General features: G+C 43.8%; 8 non-coding genes and 1 pseudogene across 8 annotated transcripts; all 9 read right to left on the bottom strand.

Annotated features, from left to right (window-relative positions):
* Window positions 1–805: 805 nt before the first annotated feature.
* LOC141243337 (U2 spliceosomal RNA) lies at window positions 806–1,018 on the bottom strand (annotated as a pseudogene).
* Window positions 1,019–7,121: 6,103 nt separating this feature from the next.
* On the bottom strand, window positions 7,122–7,312 carry LOC141243263 (U2 spliceosomal RNA). Its single transcript, XR_012307554.1, has one exon. It is a non-coding gene; the product is annotated as a U2 spliceosomal RNA (small nuclear RNA).
* Window positions 7,313–8,427: 1,115 nt separating this feature from the next.
* On the bottom strand, window positions 8,428–8,618 carry LOC141243262 (U2 spliceosomal RNA). Its single transcript, XR_012307553.1, has one exon. It is a non-coding gene; the product is annotated as a U2 spliceosomal RNA (small nuclear RNA).
* Window positions 8,619–9,739: 1,121 nt separating this feature from the next.
* On the bottom strand, window positions 9,740–9,930 carry LOC141243261 (U2 spliceosomal RNA). The gene has a single exon (XR_012307552.1). It is a non-coding gene; the product is annotated as a U2 spliceosomal RNA (small nuclear RNA).
* Window positions 9,931–11,048: 1,118 nt separating this feature from the next.
* On the bottom strand, window positions 11,049–11,239 carry LOC141243260 (U2 spliceosomal RNA). The gene has a single exon (XR_012307551.1). It is a non-coding gene; the product is annotated as a U2 spliceosomal RNA (small nuclear RNA).
* Window positions 11,240–12,354: 1,115 nt separating this feature from the next.
* On the bottom strand, window positions 12,355–12,545 carry LOC141243258 (U2 spliceosomal RNA). The gene has a single exon (XR_012307549.1). It is a non-coding gene; the product is annotated as a U2 spliceosomal RNA (small nuclear RNA).
* A 1,115-nt stretch (window positions 12,546–13,660) lies between these two features.
* LOC141243257 (U2 spliceosomal RNA) lies at window positions 13,661–13,851 on the bottom strand. Its single transcript, XR_012307548.1, has one exon. It is a non-coding gene; the product is annotated as a U2 spliceosomal RNA (small nuclear RNA).
* A 1,115-nt stretch (window positions 13,852–14,966) lies between these two features.
* On the bottom strand, window positions 14,967–15,157 carry LOC141243256 (U2 spliceosomal RNA). The gene has a single exon (XR_012307547.1). It is a non-coding gene; the product is annotated as a U2 spliceosomal RNA (small nuclear RNA).
* Window positions 15,158–16,266: 1,109 nt separating this feature from the next.
* Window positions 16,267–16,459, bottom strand: LOC141243326 (U2 spliceosomal RNA). The gene has a single exon (XR_012307613.1). It is a non-coding gene; the product is annotated as a U2 spliceosomal RNA (small nuclear RNA).
* Between the last annotated feature and the right edge of the window lie 164 nt (window positions 16,460–16,623).

Below are 16,623 nucleotides of genomic sequence, written 5' to 3'. Positions count from 1 at the left end.
ATTACATACCTCTCCTGCTGCTGCTGCTGCTGGCTGTCCAGCAGCAGACTGAAGGTGGCTGCTGCTGTGCACAGGTATATAAAGGCTCAGAGCCTATTATGACACGCGCAGCCAGCGTTCCATTGCCACATTCCATCTACTGCAGGCAGGATACCTGGCTGGCTGAATGTCGCTGAGAAGCTCACAGAGACCGCCATAAGCAACAGTTTAACAGAATGCCACAGACTAATCAACCAAACTTTTTGGGTTGGGTTCTCTTTTATAGTCTGCAGGCATTAAATGAAAGAAGTCAGTGTTCCAGCAGAAGGAGACAACGTTTCAGAAAAGGCATTGTAGCAAACCAAAAAAGAAATTTTAAGCGCAGCAGAGTAACCAGCGCACATACCTGTTAGCTCAGGTGAGTTTAAAAGGCTGCTGTTGATAACAAGGGCATTTGCTAAATAGATGGTGTGTGTGCAACAATATACTGAAAGGTCAATTATATTGTGCAGCTTATCTCACCACCTGTAGTTATTTAGGTGAAAGCTCCAAAATGCTTGCCTAATATGTCTGTTTATCCAAAAGGGAGTAAAAAGGGAGAGCTAGAAAGATAGCATTGCATCACATTACATGGCAATGCAATGCACAGTTGCTGAAGTTGAACCAAAATGAGCTTGTAATCTGGCTTCTGCAACTTTGAACATGAAAAATCCAATGAGGAGAAGAAAAGCAGAGCCAAAGAGTCCATCCCAAAATCCGACAAACAAGCAAAATGAACAAAAAACATTGAATTCAATTCTTTCTGATTTTAGAAACTGCATTAAAGAAGGGGTGCACCGGTCCTGGAGATACTGCAATACCAGGTCAATGCGTGGAGTGGACAGAGCAAGCTCTTTTTCCATCTCCCTGTTCTAAAAATCCATTTAATATATGGTCCCCAGATAGGGGACGTATCAGATATTAAACTGATAAGAACAGATTTTTTTTTTTTTTTTTTTTTTTTTTAAACCATTCAGTTTAGTTTTTTAGCAAACAGTATGAATTTCTCCAAAATTTGCTACTTAAAACTTCTCATCATCATGGTTCTATTTATTTAGCAGTAGTATAAGACGAAATATAATCACAAGGGAACATCCTTTACGTAACACAAATGCAGAAACTTCAAGGAATCACAAAGAAAAAAATCACTGGTATTTGATAAGGTAATGCCACTTTTTAAATTTCCAAATCCCTTCGGCATCTGTGCCACCACCGCCTCTGCTGTCCAACTTATATATCAGGTATAGTCTTGAAAGAATAAGTCTAACACATTCATTCACTGATAAAGATTTCCTTTTGAAAAGTCCAAGGTTCCTTGCATCCCACAAACTCTCCATCACACAAGCCATTATCAACCATAAAATTCTATCTTGAGACCGACTACACGCACCAATTCCAAACATCGCCACACGCCAATCCACAAAATTCACGCCTGCTAAACCCTTACACAATCCACCTACACACTTCCACACACTGTACGCGTACTCACAATCCCACATAACATGCCTCACAGTCTCACAACCACCACATCCCACTCTCGGACACACATCTGTTCTTATCAACTCTCTTTTCTTCTGCACTTCTCTCACAGGTAAAATATTATGTAAAGTCATCCACACAACATCCTTCTGTTTGTTTGACATCCCATACGTATCTAACTTCTTCCATGCATCTGAAACCTCATTCCCTCTCAACCCAACAATATTACACTCTACCTCATTTGCACTCATTCTTTTCACCACATTCTTGGTCATTCTAAAATCATTCATTCCCACACTCAACAAATCATGCTTTCTCACAAATTTCTCAATCACCTCATACCAAACAGGACACTTAAAGGCCACAGGCACACTCGCATCTCTCTTCCTCCAGCATAACCCATACAACATCCATCCAGCAGAATAATTAGCCATAAAAGCACCTTTATTGCCTTTACCCAGCAAAATAACCACAGTCTTAATATAATTAAGGCCTAAAAAAACTTCAATATTGGGAAAGGCCAGCCCACCATGCTGACAAGCCTTAAAAAGGCTCTCCCGCTTCAACTTCTCCATCTTACTACACCACAGGAATGTGAATACCAACTTCTCTATTCTCTTAATTTTCCTGTAAGGAGAAGGAAAAACAGTCGCCACATAAAGCAGGATAGGGAGAATCACTGCTTTGATAATTAATACCTTACCACGCAGAGTCAATTCTCTCATTCGCCAAAAATTCAATTTACGTTCAACCCGCATACCACACTCTTCCCAACTTTCATTCCCTTTTAAGTCATCATTAAATAATACGCCCAAAATCTTGATTGCACCCACTTCACACTTTACACCATCCATACGAATACTACTATCTCCAAAACATTTAAAACTACATTTATTCCAATTTACCCTAAAACCAGACGCACCAACAAAAAAATCCAAAAGCAATTTAATTCTACTCAAAGAAGCCATACTTTCACTCACAACCACAACATCATCCATATAACCTAACACTTTCACATGCTTACCACCACTACCAGGCACCAACAAACCTCTCATCATTTTATCCTGTCTAATCAAACATAACAATGGTTCTATTACACATACAAATAAGACGGGGGACATAGGACACCCCTGCCTTACTCCTGACCTAATCTTCACTTTGTCACACAGCCACCCATTAACCAAGAACTCACTTGACACACAATCATACAATGATTTTACACAATTCACAAATTCTCTAGGAAACCCCATTCTTTCCAGTACTTTAAACAGAAACACATGCGAAACCCTGTCAAACGCCTTCTCAAAATCAATAGCTAAAGTCATACATTTCTGCTTTCTATCCTTGCAATCCCCAATCATATCTCTCAACAATAACAAGTTATCACTCATACTTCTTCCAGGCACTGCACATACTTGGTCCTCCTCCACAACACTACCAATCACTTCACGCATACGATTTGCCAGTAACTTACTGTAGACCTTATAATCCGAATTCAGCAGTGTTATTGGTCTCCAGTTTTCCAAACGTTTCCTCTCACCCTTTTTATACACAAGCACAACCACTCCTTCTTTCATTGATTCACACAACCTACCATTCACCCACATATACTTACATACCTCAGTCAAATCTGTTCCCAAAACTTCCCATGCTTTCACATACAACTCTACAGGTATACCATCTTTCCCAGGAGTCTTACTCTTTTTAGCACTCCACACCACATTCTTCACTTCATCCAGAACTACATCCTCACACAACAGATCACGCTCCTCAGAATCAAGTTTTTTCTCCACACCATTCAGAACATATGACACAAGCCCAGAGTCAATCCATTTCTCATCATACAACTTGCTATAAAACCTATTCACTTCTTTCAGCACATCCTCACCCATACAGTTGGTTCCACTTTCATTCACAACTTCATTCATATCAGTCTTCCTACCATTCATTTTTTTAAAAAAGAACCTCGTACACTTCTCATTTTTCTCCAGGTGCTCAATTTTAGTACGATATATAATTTCCTTTCCTTTCTCATCCAACACACGCTTCAATTCATTCTTAGCCTCAGTAAGTTGATCAGACATCTCCAAACCACTTGCAACACACTTTCTCAACCAGTCAATCCGTCTATTAAGGTCATTAAACCTATTCCTATATCTGGCAGCTTTTCTATAGCCCCACTTTTTGAAGAAAGTTTTAAATTGCACTTTCACCCAGTCCCACCAGTCAAGAACACACACAAAATCCTTCTTACGCATTCTCCATCTTTCATACTTTACATTAAACTCATTCATCACCTCATCATCCTCTAACAGCCTTGCATTCAACTTCCATACCCCACCGCCATACACTTGGTCACCATTCGCACAAAACACGCCTCTCAAACATTCATGGTCCGAAAAAGGTACCTTTTGTTGAGAAAAATCCAAACATACCATATTTTTAGAAAATAACATTAAATCAATTCTGGAATGAATCTCACCACGGTCAGCATGGTATGTCGGCGGTGGTGGCATGCCAAGAACAATAACTGCTGCATCTAAAAAGGAAAAATCACAAATTAAATGGGACAATTTCTTTCCTGTTATGTCACACTTTCCTTCTGTGACACAATTAACGTCCCCAACAAAAATAGTGGGAGATTTCCCTGGAAGAAAAAAACTTAATTTTTCAAGAAGAGCAAGCCGCTCTTCCTTCCCTGTAGGGCAATATAAATTAATAATTCTGACCCGCCACCCTCTATAACTCAAAAATGCAATTAAACATCGGCCCACCTCCACCACAATATAACTATCAATAGAGATTTCTTTATTCCCAACTAATATCCCCACCCCATCATTTTTATTATGATTAGACCCTGACCAGATATGCTGTCCGTAAGGCCAGTCTTTGTCACAAGGAGCATCCTGAATCCCACACTCCTGAAGGCAAAAAACATCAGCACCTAAATGTTTCAGGTAGTCCAGAACAGTTGTTCTTCTGATTTTAGATCTGATCTGCCTTACATTTAGGGACACTACATCCCAACCAGATTGGCAAGACATTAATTAAAGAAAAGAAATACATGACTCAATGTTGATCACACCATACTCATCCATTATCATCAGACTGGGAAAGCACCCCAAAGGTGTTGATGCTCTCAGGGATGCCAAGGTAAGGAGCATCAGGGGAGAAGACATCCTGCGGGTAAATGCGGTCACTTGCAGGACTGTCGCACCCTCCGCTGGCAGGTGAGTACTCTCGTCTGGGTTTTTTATTGGCCAGTTCAGGAGTATCATCATCATCAAAAGACCTCCCAGAAGTAAAGTCTCCTTGGCCACCATCCCTGGCCACCTCTTCGTCTGTAGCACCCCAGGACAATGCAGGGGTTCGAGCAAGAGACACATCCATGTCACCCTCACCACATATTTCGGACTGATGAGGGAGGTCCACATCCAACTCGGAGATCTCCATACTTGGCCCAGCAGGGGCTGGAGGGTCCAACAGGGTCTGGGCCTCACCCACCAGATCTTCAACCTCAGGGGGCTCCGTCTCCTCATTGATCTCTGCAGTAGTCACCTGTGGGGTAACAGCAGGGACAGTAGGCTTACCTTTGGTCACTTCGGAGAAGGACCTAGGCTTGACTTTAGCCTTACAATCCCGAATCACATGTCCTTCCTCCCCGCAGGCATCACATACCACCGGGTTGGAACAATCCTTCGCCAGATGACCGTACTTGTTGCACTTTCTACAGTTTGGCAATTGTTTGCAGAAATCCTGGATATGCCCGAACATGTTGCATCTCCTGCAGAACAATGGCGCCTCGGGAAAAAACAGATATCCAGAGTCTCTTCCAATTGTAAAGTTCAGGGGAGGATAGTGAATACCTCCAGGACCATGAGGGTCTATCCCAAACCTCACAAAGTATTTATACTTCCCAGTCCACAGCCCTTCTCCATTTAAGATTTTATGGGAGAATTGCACAAAAATGCAGTGTCTTCTCAGGAATGCAGTGATATCATCCCGGGAGATAAAGGGGTTGTGCATGAATACTACCACCGGGATATCCCCCTTAGAGTAGAGTACAGTGAAGATAAGTCCATCCAGCTGAGGGTGCTCTGAAAGGACTTGAAGAGTTTTGAAAAGGTTTTGGCAAGCCGCCATAGAAGAAAGCACCAAGACGTACCTATGCTCCCTTCTGAACTCCTGCAAACAGATGATCTCCGACTTCTGGATCTTCAGGATTTCATAGAAAATGGCGTTGACCAGGTATGACAACGAGAAATGGTCCTTCTTCTCCTCAGAGACCTCGATACGGAAAGCATTCTTGACCCGGGGATCCCCGGTCCCAGCAAAGCGAAGCTTGACACCCATGGTCGCTTCAGGAATCGCCTTCTCGTTTCCTCCTCACTCTCCCCCTATAGCAGCATCCAGCTTAAGCCACCGAAGTGGCGATGCTGGAAGGCCGAGGGCTAGTACACAAGGAACCTCTTGTCCAAACACTAGGTCTGAGCCAAAAGGCCGAGAAGCGATAACCAGAATTGGTTTCAAACTACGGAGCCACCCAAGGATCCTAAAAAGTCCATTTGTGGAGATGAGCTCCTGGACTCCCGTTAAGAAGACATGTTGTCAACCTCTAGATCCCTTACATGCCTGCACTTTTCGGCTTGCTGCTGCTGCAATCCACGCGTTTTAGATCTGCATAACTCCACCTCTTTAAACACAGCACCTTCACCCCCTGCTGTTCCCACCCGCCTCAACACCGTTGGAAGGGAGGAGAACCAATTAAGGCGGGGGGTGGGGTGGAACGAGCAGCTGTCTACCCTTAGCAGGAGGGCTCCTGATTACATACCTGTCCTGCTGCTGCTGCTGGCTGTCCAGCAGCAGACTGAAGGTGGCTGCTGCTGTGCACAGGTATATAAAGGCTCAGAGCCTATTATGACACGCGCAGCCAGCGTTCCATTGCCACATTCCATCTACTGCAGGCAGGATACCTGGCTGGCTGAATGTCGCTGAGAAGCTCACAGAGACCGCCATAAGCAACAGTTTAACAGAATGCCACAGACTAATCAACCAAACTTTTTGGGTTGGGTTCTCTTTTATAGTCTGCAGGCATTAAATGAAAGAAGTCAGTGTTCCAGCAGAAGGAGACAACGTTTCAGAAAAGGCATTGTAGCAAACCAAAAAAGAAATTTTAAGCGCAGCAGAGTAACCAGCGCACATACCTGTTAGCTCAGGTGAGTTTAAAAGGCTGCTGTTGATAACAAGGGCATTTGCTAAATAGATGGTGTGTGTGCAACAATATACTGAAAGGTCAATTATATTGTGCAGCTTATCTCACCACCTGTAGTTATTTAGGTGAAAGCTCCAAAATGCTTGCCTAATATGTCTGTTTATCCAAAAGGAAGTAAAAAGGGAGAGCTAGAAAGATAGCATTGCATCACATTACATGGCAATGCAATGCACAGTTGCTGAAGTTGAACCAAAATGAGCTTGTAATCTGGCTTCTGCAACTTTGAACATGAAAAATCCAATGAGGAGAAGAAAAGCAGAGCCAAAGAGTCCATCCCAAAATCCGACAAACAAGCAAAATGAACAAAAAACATTGAATTCAATTCTTTCTGATTTTAGAAACTGCATTAAAGAAGGGGTGCACCGGTCCTGGAGATACTGCAATACCAGGTCAATGCGTGGAGTGGACAGAGCAAGCTCTTTTTCCATCTCCCTGTTCTAAAAATCCATTTAATATATGGTCCCCAGATAGGGGACGTATCAGATATTAAACTGATAAGAACAGATACTACACTTGATCTTAGCCAAAAGGCCGAGAAGCGATAACCAGAATTGGTTTCAAACTACGGAGCCACCCAAGGATCCTAAAAAGTCCATTTGTGGAGATGAGCTCCTGGACTCCCGTTAAGAAGACATGTTGTCAACCTCTAGATCCCTTACATGCCTGCACTTTTCGGCTTGCTGCTGCTGCAATCCACGCGTTTTAGATCTGCATAACTCCACCTCTTTAAACACAGCACCTTCACCCCCTGCTGTTCCCACCCGCCTCAACACCGTTGGAAGGGAGGAGAACCAATTAAGGCGGGGGGTGGGGTGGAACGAGCAGCTGTCTACCCTTAGCAGGAGGGCTCCTGATTACATACCTCTCCTGCTGCTGCTGCTGCTGGCTGTCCAGCAGCAGACTGAAGGTGGCTGCTGCTGTGCACAGGTATATAAAGGCTCAGAGCCTATTATGACACGCGCAGCCAGCGTTCCATTGCCACATTCCATCTACTGCAGGCAGGATACCTGGCTGGCTGAATGTCGCTGAGAAGCTCACAGAGACCGCCATAAGCAACAGTTTAACAGAATGCCACAGACTAATCAACCAAACTTTTTGGGTTGGGTTCTCTTTTATAGTCTGCAGGCATTAAATGAAAGAAGTCAGTGTTCCAGCAGAAGGAGACAACGTTTCAGAAAAGGCATTGTAGCAAACCAAAAAAGAAATTTTAAGCGCAGCAGAGTAACCAGCGCACATACCTGTTAGCTCAGGTGAGTTTAAAAGGCTGCTGTTGATAACAAGGGCATTTGCTAAATAGATGGTGTGTGTGCAACAATATACTGAAAGGTCAATTATATTGTGCAGCTTATCTCACCACCTGTAGTTATTTAGGTGAAAGCTCCAAAATGCTTGCCTAATATGTCTGTTTATCCAAAAGGAAGTAAAAAGGGAGAGCTAGAAAGATAGCATTGCATCACATTACATGGCAATGCAATGCACAGTTGCTGAAGTTGAACCAAAATGAGCTTGTAATCTGGCTTCTGCAACTTTGAACATGAAAAATCCAATGAGGAGAAGAAAAGCAGAGCCAAAGAGTCCATCCCAAAATCCGACAAACAAGCAAAATGAACAAAAAACATTGAATTCAATTCTTTCTGATTTTAGAAACTGCATTAAAGAAGGGGTGCACCGGTCCTGGAGATACTGCAATACCAGGTCAATGCGTGGAGTGGACAGAGCAAGCTCTTTTTCCATCTCCCTGTTCTAAAAATCCATTTAATATATGGTCCCCAGATAGGGGACGTATCAGATATTAAACTGATAAGAACAGATACTACACTTGATCTTAGCCAAAAGGCCGAGAAGCGATAACCAGAATTGGTTTCAAACTACGGAGCCACCCAAGGATCCTAAAAAGTCCATTTGTGGAGATGAGCTCCTGGACTCCCGTTAAGAAGACATGTTGTCAACCTCTAGATCCCTTACATGCCTGCACTTTTCGGCTTGCTGCTGCTGCAATCCACGCGTTTTAGATCTGCATAACTCCACCTCTTTAAACACAGCACCTTCACCCCCTGCTGTTCCCACCCGCCTCAACACCGTTGGAAGGGAGGAGAACCAATTAAGGCGGGGGGTGGGGTGGAACGAGCAGCTGTCTACCCTTAGCAGGAGGGCTCCTGATTACATACCTCTCCTGCTGCTGCTGCTGCTGCTGCTGGCTGTCCAGCAGCAGACTGAAGGTGGCTGCTGCTGTGCACAGGTATATAAAGGCTCAGAGCCTATTATGACACGCGCAGCCAGCGTTCCATTGCCACATTCCATCTACTGCAGGCAGGATACCTGGCTGGCTGAATGTCGCTGAGAAGCTCACAGAGACCGCCATAAGCAACAGTTTAACAGAATGCCACAGACTAATCAACCAAACTTTTTGGGTTGGGTTCTCTTTTATAGTCTGCAGGCATTAAATGAAAGAAGTCAGTGTTCCAGCAGAAGGAGACAACGTTTCAGAAAAGGCATTGTAGCAAACCAAAAAAGAAATTTTAAGCGCAGCAGAGTAACCAGCGCACATACCTGTTAGCTCAGGTGAGTTTAAAAGGCTGCTGTTGATAACAAGGGCATTTGCTAAATAGATGGTGTGTGTGCAACAATATACTGAAAGGTCAATTATATTGTGCAGCTTATCTCACCACCTGTAGTTATTTAGGTGAAAGCTCCAAAATGCTTGCCTAATATGTCTGTTTATCCAAAAGGAAGTAAAAAGGGAGAGCTAGAAAGATAGCATTGCATCACATTACATGGCAATGCAATGCACAGTTGCTGAAGTTGAACCAAAATGAGCTTGTAATCTGGCTTCTGCAACTTTGAACATGAAAAATCCAATGAGGAGAAGAAAAGCAGAGCCAAAGAGTCCATCCCAAAATCCGACAAACAAGCAAAATGAACAAAAAACATTGAATTCAATTCTTTCTGATTTTAGAAACTGCATTAAAGAAGGGGTGCACCGGTCCTGGAGATACTGCAATACCAGGTCAATGCGTGGAGTGGACAGAGCAAGCTCTTTTTCCATCTCCCTGTTCTAAAAATCCATTTAATATATGGTCCCCAGATAGGGGACGTATCAGATATTAAACTGATAAGAACAGATACTACACTTGATCTTAGCCAAAAGGCCGAGAAGCGATAACCAGAATTGGTTTCAAACTACGGAGCCACCCAAGGATCCTAAAAAGTCCATTTGTGGAGATGAGCTCCTGGACTCCCGTTAAGAAGACATGTTGTCAACCTCTAGATCCCTTACATGCCTGCACTTTTCGGCTTGCTGCTGCTGCAATCCACGCATTTTAGATCTGCATAACTCCACCTCTTTAAACACAGCACCTTCACCCCCTGCTGTTCCCACCCGCCTCAACACCGTTGGAAGGGAGGAGAACCAATTAAGGCGGGGGGTGGGGTGGAACGAGCAGCTGTCTACCCTTAGCAGGAGGGCTCCTGATTACATACCTCTCCTGCTGCTGCTGCTGCTGCTGGCTGTCCAGCAGCAGACTGAAGGTGGCTGCTGCTGTGCACAGGTATATAAAGGCTCAGAGCCTATTATGACACGCGCAGCCAGCGTTCCATTGCCACATTCCATCTACTGCAGGCAGGATACCTGGCTGGCTGAATGTCGCTGAGAAGCTCACAGAGACCGCCATAAGCAACAGTTTAACAGAATGCCACAGACTAATCAACCAAACTTTTTGGGTTGGGTTCTCTTTTATAGTCTGCAGGCATTAAATGAAAGAAGTCAGTGTTCCAGCAGAAGGAGACAACGTTTCAGAAAAGGCATTGTAGCAAACCAAAAAAGAAATTTTAAGCGCAGCAGAGTAACCAGCGCACATACCTGTTAGCTCAGGTGAGTTTAAAAGGCTGCTGTTGAGAACAAGGGCATTTGCTAAATAGATGGTGTGTGTGCAACAATATACTGAAAGGTCAATTATATTGTGCAGCTTATCTCACCACCTGTAGTTATTTAGGTGAAAGCTCCAAAATGCTTGCCTAATATGTCTGTTTATCCAAAAGGAAGTAAAAAGGGAGAGCTAGAAAGATAGCATTGCATCACATTACATGGCAATGCAATGCACAGTTGCTGAAGTTGAACCAAAATGAGCTTGTAATCTGGCTTCTGCAACTTTGAACATGAAAAATCCAATGAGGAGAAGAAAAGCAGAGCCAAAGAGTCCATCCCAAAATCCGACAAACAAGCAAAATGAACAAAAAACATTGAATTCAATTCTTTCTGATTTTAGAAACTGCATTAAAGAAGGGGTGCACCGGTCCTGGAGATACTGCAATACCAGGTCAATGCGTGGAGTGGACAGAGCAAGCTCTTTTTCCATCTCCCTGTTCTAAAAATCCATTTAATATATGGTCCCCAGATAGGGGACGTATCAGATATTAAACTGATAAGAACAGATACTACACTTGATCTTAGCCAAAAGGCCGAGAAGCGATAACCAGAATTGGTTTCAAACTACGGAGCCACCCAAGGATCCTAAAAAGTCCATTTGTGGAGATGAGCTCCTGGACTCCCGTTAAGAAGACATGTTGTCAACCTCTAGATCCCTTACATGCCTGCACTTTTCGGCTTGCTGCTGCTGCAATCCACGCGTTTTAGATCTGCATAACTCCACCTCTTTAAACACAGCACCTTCACCCCCTGCTGTTCCCACCCGCCTCAACACCGTTGGAAGGGAGGAGAACCAATTAAGGCGGGGGGTGGGGTGGAACGAGCAGCTGTCTACCCTTAGCAGGAGGGCTCCTGATTACATACCTCTCCTGCTGCTGCTGCTGCTGGCTGTCCAGCAGCAGACTGAAGGTGGCTGCTGCTGTGCACAGGTATATAAAGGCTCAGAGCCTATTATGACACGCGCAGCCAGCGTTCCATTGCCACATTCCATCTACTGCAGGCAGGATACCTGGCTGGCTGAATGTCGCTGAGAAGGTCACAGAGACTGCCATAAGCAACAGTTTAACAGAATGCCACAGACTAATCAACCAAACTTTTTGGGTTGGGTTCTCTTTTATAGTCTGCAGGCATTAAATGAAAGAAGTCAGTGTTCCAGCAGAAGGAGACAACGTTTCAGAAAAGGCATTGTAGCAAACCAAAAAAGAAATTTTAAGCGCAGCAGAGTAACCAGCGCACATACCTGTTAGCTCAGGTGAGTTTAAAAGGCTGCTGTTGATAACAAGGGCATTTGCTAAATAGATGGTGTGTGTGCAACAATATACTGAAAGGTCAATTATATTGTGCAGCTTATCTCACCACCTGTAGTTATTTAGGTGAAAGCTCCAAAATGCTTGCCTAATATGTCTGTTTATCCAAAAGGAAGTAAAAAGGGAGAGCTAGAAAGATAGCATTGCATCACATTACATGGCAATGCAATGCACAGTTGCTGAAGTTGAACCAAAATGAGCTTGTAATCTGGCTTCTGCAACTTTGAACATGAAAAATCCAATGAGGAGAAGAAAAGCAAAGCCAAAGAGTCCATCCCAAAATCCGACAAACAAGCAAAATGAACAAAAAACATTGAATTCAATTCTTTCTGATTTTAGAAACTGCATTAAAGAAGGGGTGCACCGGTCCTGGAGATACTGCAATACCAGGTCAATGCGTGGAGTGGACAGAGCAAGCTCTTTTTCCATCTCCCTGTTCTAAAAATCCATTTAATATATGGTCCCCAGATAGGGGACGTATCAGATATTAAACTGATAAGAACAGATACTACACTTGATCTTAGCCAAAAGGCCGAGAAGCGATAACCAGAATTGGTTTCAAACTACGGAGCCACCCAAGGATCCTGAAAAGTCCATTTGTGGAGATGAGCTCCTGGACTCCCGTTAAGAAGACATGTTGTCAACCTCTAGATCCCTTACATGCCTGCACTTTTCGGCTTGCTGCTGCTGCAATCCACGCGTTTTAGATCTGCATAACTCCACCTCTTTAAACACAGCACCTTCACCCCCTGCTGTTCCCACCCGCCTCAACACCGTTGGAAGGGAGGAGAACCAATTAAGGCGGGGGGTGGGGTGGAACGAGCAGCTGTCTACCCTTAGCAGGAGGGCTCCTGATTACATACCTCTCCTGCTGCTGCTGCTGCTGGCTGTCCAGCAGCAGACTGAAGGTGGCTGCTGCTGTGCACAGGTATATAAAGGCTCAGAGCCTATTATGACACGCGCAGCCAGCGTTCCATTGCCACATTCCATCTACTGCAGGCAGGATACCTGGCTGGCTGAATGTCGCTGAGAAGCTCACAGAGACCGCCATAAGCAACAGTTTAACAGAATGCCACAGACTAATCAACCAAACTTTTTGGGTTGGGTTCTCTTTTATAGTCTGCAGGCATTAAATGAAAGAAGTCAGTGTTCCAGCAGAAGGAGACAACGTTTCAGAAAAGGCATTGTAGCAAACCAAAAAAGAAATTTTAAGCGCAGCAGAGTAACCAGCGCACATACCTGTTAGCTCAGGTGAGTTTAAAAGGCTGCTGTTGATAACAAGGGCATTTGCTAAATAGATGGTGTGTGTGCAACAATATACTGAAAGGTCAATTATATTGTGCAGCTTATCTCACCACCTGTAGTTATTTAGGTGAAAGCTCCAAAATGCTTGCCTAATATGTCTGTTTATCCAAAAGGAAGTAAAAAGGGAGAGCTAGAAAGATAGCATTGCATCACATTACATGGCAATGCAATGCACAGTTGCTGAAGTTGAACCAAAATGAGCTTGTAATCTGGCTTCTGCAACTTTGAACATGAAAAATCCAATGAGAAGAAGAAAAGCAAAGCCAAAGAGTCCATCCCAAAATCCGACAAACAAGCAAAATGAACAAAAAACATTGAATTCAATTCTTTCTGATTTTAGAAACTGCATTAAAGAAGGGGTGCACCGGTCCTGGAGATACTGCAATACCAGGTCAATGCGTGGAGTGGACAGAGCAAGCTCTTTTTCCATCTCCCTGTTCTAAAAATCCATTTAATATATGGTCCCCAGATAGGGGACGTATCAGATATTAAACTGATAAGAACAGATACTACACTTGATCTTAGCCAAAAGGCCGAGAAGCGATAACCAGAATTGGTTTCAAACTACGGAGCCACCCAAGGATCCTGAAAAGTCCATTTGTGGAGATGAGCTCCTGGACTCCCGTTAAGAAGACATGTTGTCAACCTCTAGATCCCTTACATGCCTGCACTTTTCGGCTTGCTGCTGCTGCAATCCACGCGTTTTAGATCTGCATAACTCCACCTCTTTAAACACAGCACCTTCACCCCCTGCTGTTCCCACCCGCCTCAACACCGTTGGAAGGGAGGAGAACCAATTAAGGCGGGGGGTGGGGTGGAACGAGCAGCTGTCTACCCTTAGCAGGAGGGCTCCTGATTACATACCTCTCCTGCTGCTGCTGCTGCTGGCTGTCCAGCAGCAGACTGAAGGTGGCTGCTGCTGTGCACAGGTATATAAAGGCTCAGAGCCTATTATGACACGCGCAGCCAGCGTTCCATTGCCACATTCCATCTACTGCAGGCAGGATACCTGGCTGGCTGAATGTCGCTGAGAAGCTCACAGAGACCGCCATAAGCAACAGTTTAACAGAATGCCACAGACTAATCAACCAAACTTTTTGGGTTGGGTTCTCTTTTATAGTCTGCAGGCATTAAATGAAAGAAGTCAGTGTTCCAGCAGAAGGAGACAACGTTTCAGAAAAGGCATTGTAGCAAACCAAAAAAGAAATTTTAAGCGCAGCAGAGTAACCAGCGCACATACCTGTTAGCTCAGGTGAGTTTAAAAGGCTGCTGTTGATAACAAAGGCATTTGCTAAATAGATGGTGTGTGTGCAACAATATACTGAAAGGTCAATTATATTGTGCAGCTTATCTCACCACCTGTAGTTATTTAGGTGAAAGCTCCAAAATGCTTGCCTAATATGTCTGTTTATCCAAAAGGAAGTAAAAAGGGAGAGCTAGAAAGATAGCATTGCATCACATTACATGGCAATGCAATGCACAGTTGCTGAAGTTGAACCAAAATGAGCTTGTAATCTGGCTTCTGCAACTTTGAACATGAAAAATCCAATGAGGAGAAGAAAAGCAGAGCCAAAGAGTCCATCCCAAAATCCGACAAACAAGCAAAATGAACAAAAAACATTGAATTCAATTCTTTCTGATTTTAGAAACTGCATTAAAGAAGGGGTGCACCGGTCCTGGAGATACTGCAATACCAGGTCAATGCGTGGAGTGGACAGAGCAAGCTCTTTTTCCATCTCCCTGTTCTAAAAATCCATTTAATATATGGTCCCCAGATAGGGGACGTATCAGATATTAAACTGATAAGAACAGATACTACACTTGATCTTAGCCAAAAGGCCGAGAAGCGATAACCAGAATTGGTTTCAAACTACGGAGCCACCCAAGGATCCTAAAAAGTCCATTTGTGGAGATGAGCTCCTGGACTCCCGTTAAGAAGACATGTTGTCAACCTCTAGATCCCTTACATGCCTGCACTTTTCGGCTTGCTGCTGCTGCAATCCACGCGTTTTAGATCTGCATAACTCCACCTCTTTAAACACAGCACCTTCACCCCCTGCTGTTCCCACCCGCCTCAACACCGTTGGAAGGGAGGAGAACCAATTAAGGCGGGGGGTGGGGTGGAACGAGCAGCTGTCTACCCTTAGCAGGAGGGCTCCTGATTACATACCTCTCCTGCTGCTGCTGGCTGTCCAGCAGCAGACTGAAGGTGGCTGCTGCTGTGCACAGGTATATAAAGGCTCAGAGCCTATTATGACACGCGCAGCCAGCGTTCCATTGCCACATTCCATCTACTGCAGGCAGGATACCTGGCTGGCTGAATGTCGCTGAGAAGCTCACAGAGACCGCCATAAGCAACAGTTTAACAGAATGCCACAGACTAATCAACCAAACTTTTTGGGTTGGGTTCTCTTTTATAGTCTGCAGGCATTAAATGAAAGAAGTCAGTGTTCCAGCAGAAGGAGACAACGTTTCAGAAAAGGCATTGTAGCAAACCAAAAAAGAAATTTTAAGCGCAGCAGAGTAACCAGCGCACATACCTGTTAGCTCAGGTGAGTTTAAAAGGCTGCTGTTGATAACAAGGGCATTTGCTAAATAGATGGTGTGTGTGCAACAATATACTGAAAGGTCAATTATATTGTGCAGCTTATCTCACCACCTGTAGTTATTTAGGTGAAAGCTCCAAAATGCTTGCCTAATATGTCTGTTTATCCAAAAGGAAGTAAAAAGGGAGAGCTAGAAAGATAGCATTGCATCACATTACATGGCAATGCAATGCACAGTTGCTGAAGTTGAACCAAAATGAGCTTGTAATCTGGCTTCTGCAACTTTGAACATGAAAAATCCAATGAGGAGAAGAAAAGCAGAGCCAAAGAGTCCATCCCAAAATCCGACAAACAAGCAAAATGAACAAAAAACATTGAATTCAATTCTTTCTGATTTTAGAAACTGCATTAAAGAAGGGGTGCACCGGTCCTGGAGATACTGCAATACCAGGTCAATGCGTGGAGTGGACAGAGCAAGCTCTTTTTCCATCTCCCTGTTCTAAAAATCCATTTAATATATGGTCCCCAGATAGGGGACGTATCAGATATTAAACTGATAAGAACAGATTTTTTGATTGAATATATCTTTTATTAGCACAAAAAATAAGTTAACAGACAGTGTACAGTGCCGCAGCCCAGTACACACAGAATTCTACATCATATTTACATAGCATGAGGATACGACGCACTAACTAGACACATCACACCCCTATGCTACACAAAACACTCAATCTGAAAGAAAAAGCATATCAATCAATACAGTACAACGAA

The sequence above is a fragment of the Phyllobates terribilis genome, unplaced genomic scaffold (genome assembly GCF_046119375.1).
Source record: "Phyllobates terribilis strain yellow unplaced genomic scaffold, ASM4611937v1 Scaffold_1213__1_contigs__length_355869, whole genome shotgun sequence".
NCBI lineage: Eukaryota > Metazoa > Chordata > Amphibia > Anura > Dendrobatidae > Phyllobates > Phyllobates terribilis.
Note: the sequence above shows the minus strand (reverse complement) of the source record. Positions and strands in the feature narration are given on the sequence as shown.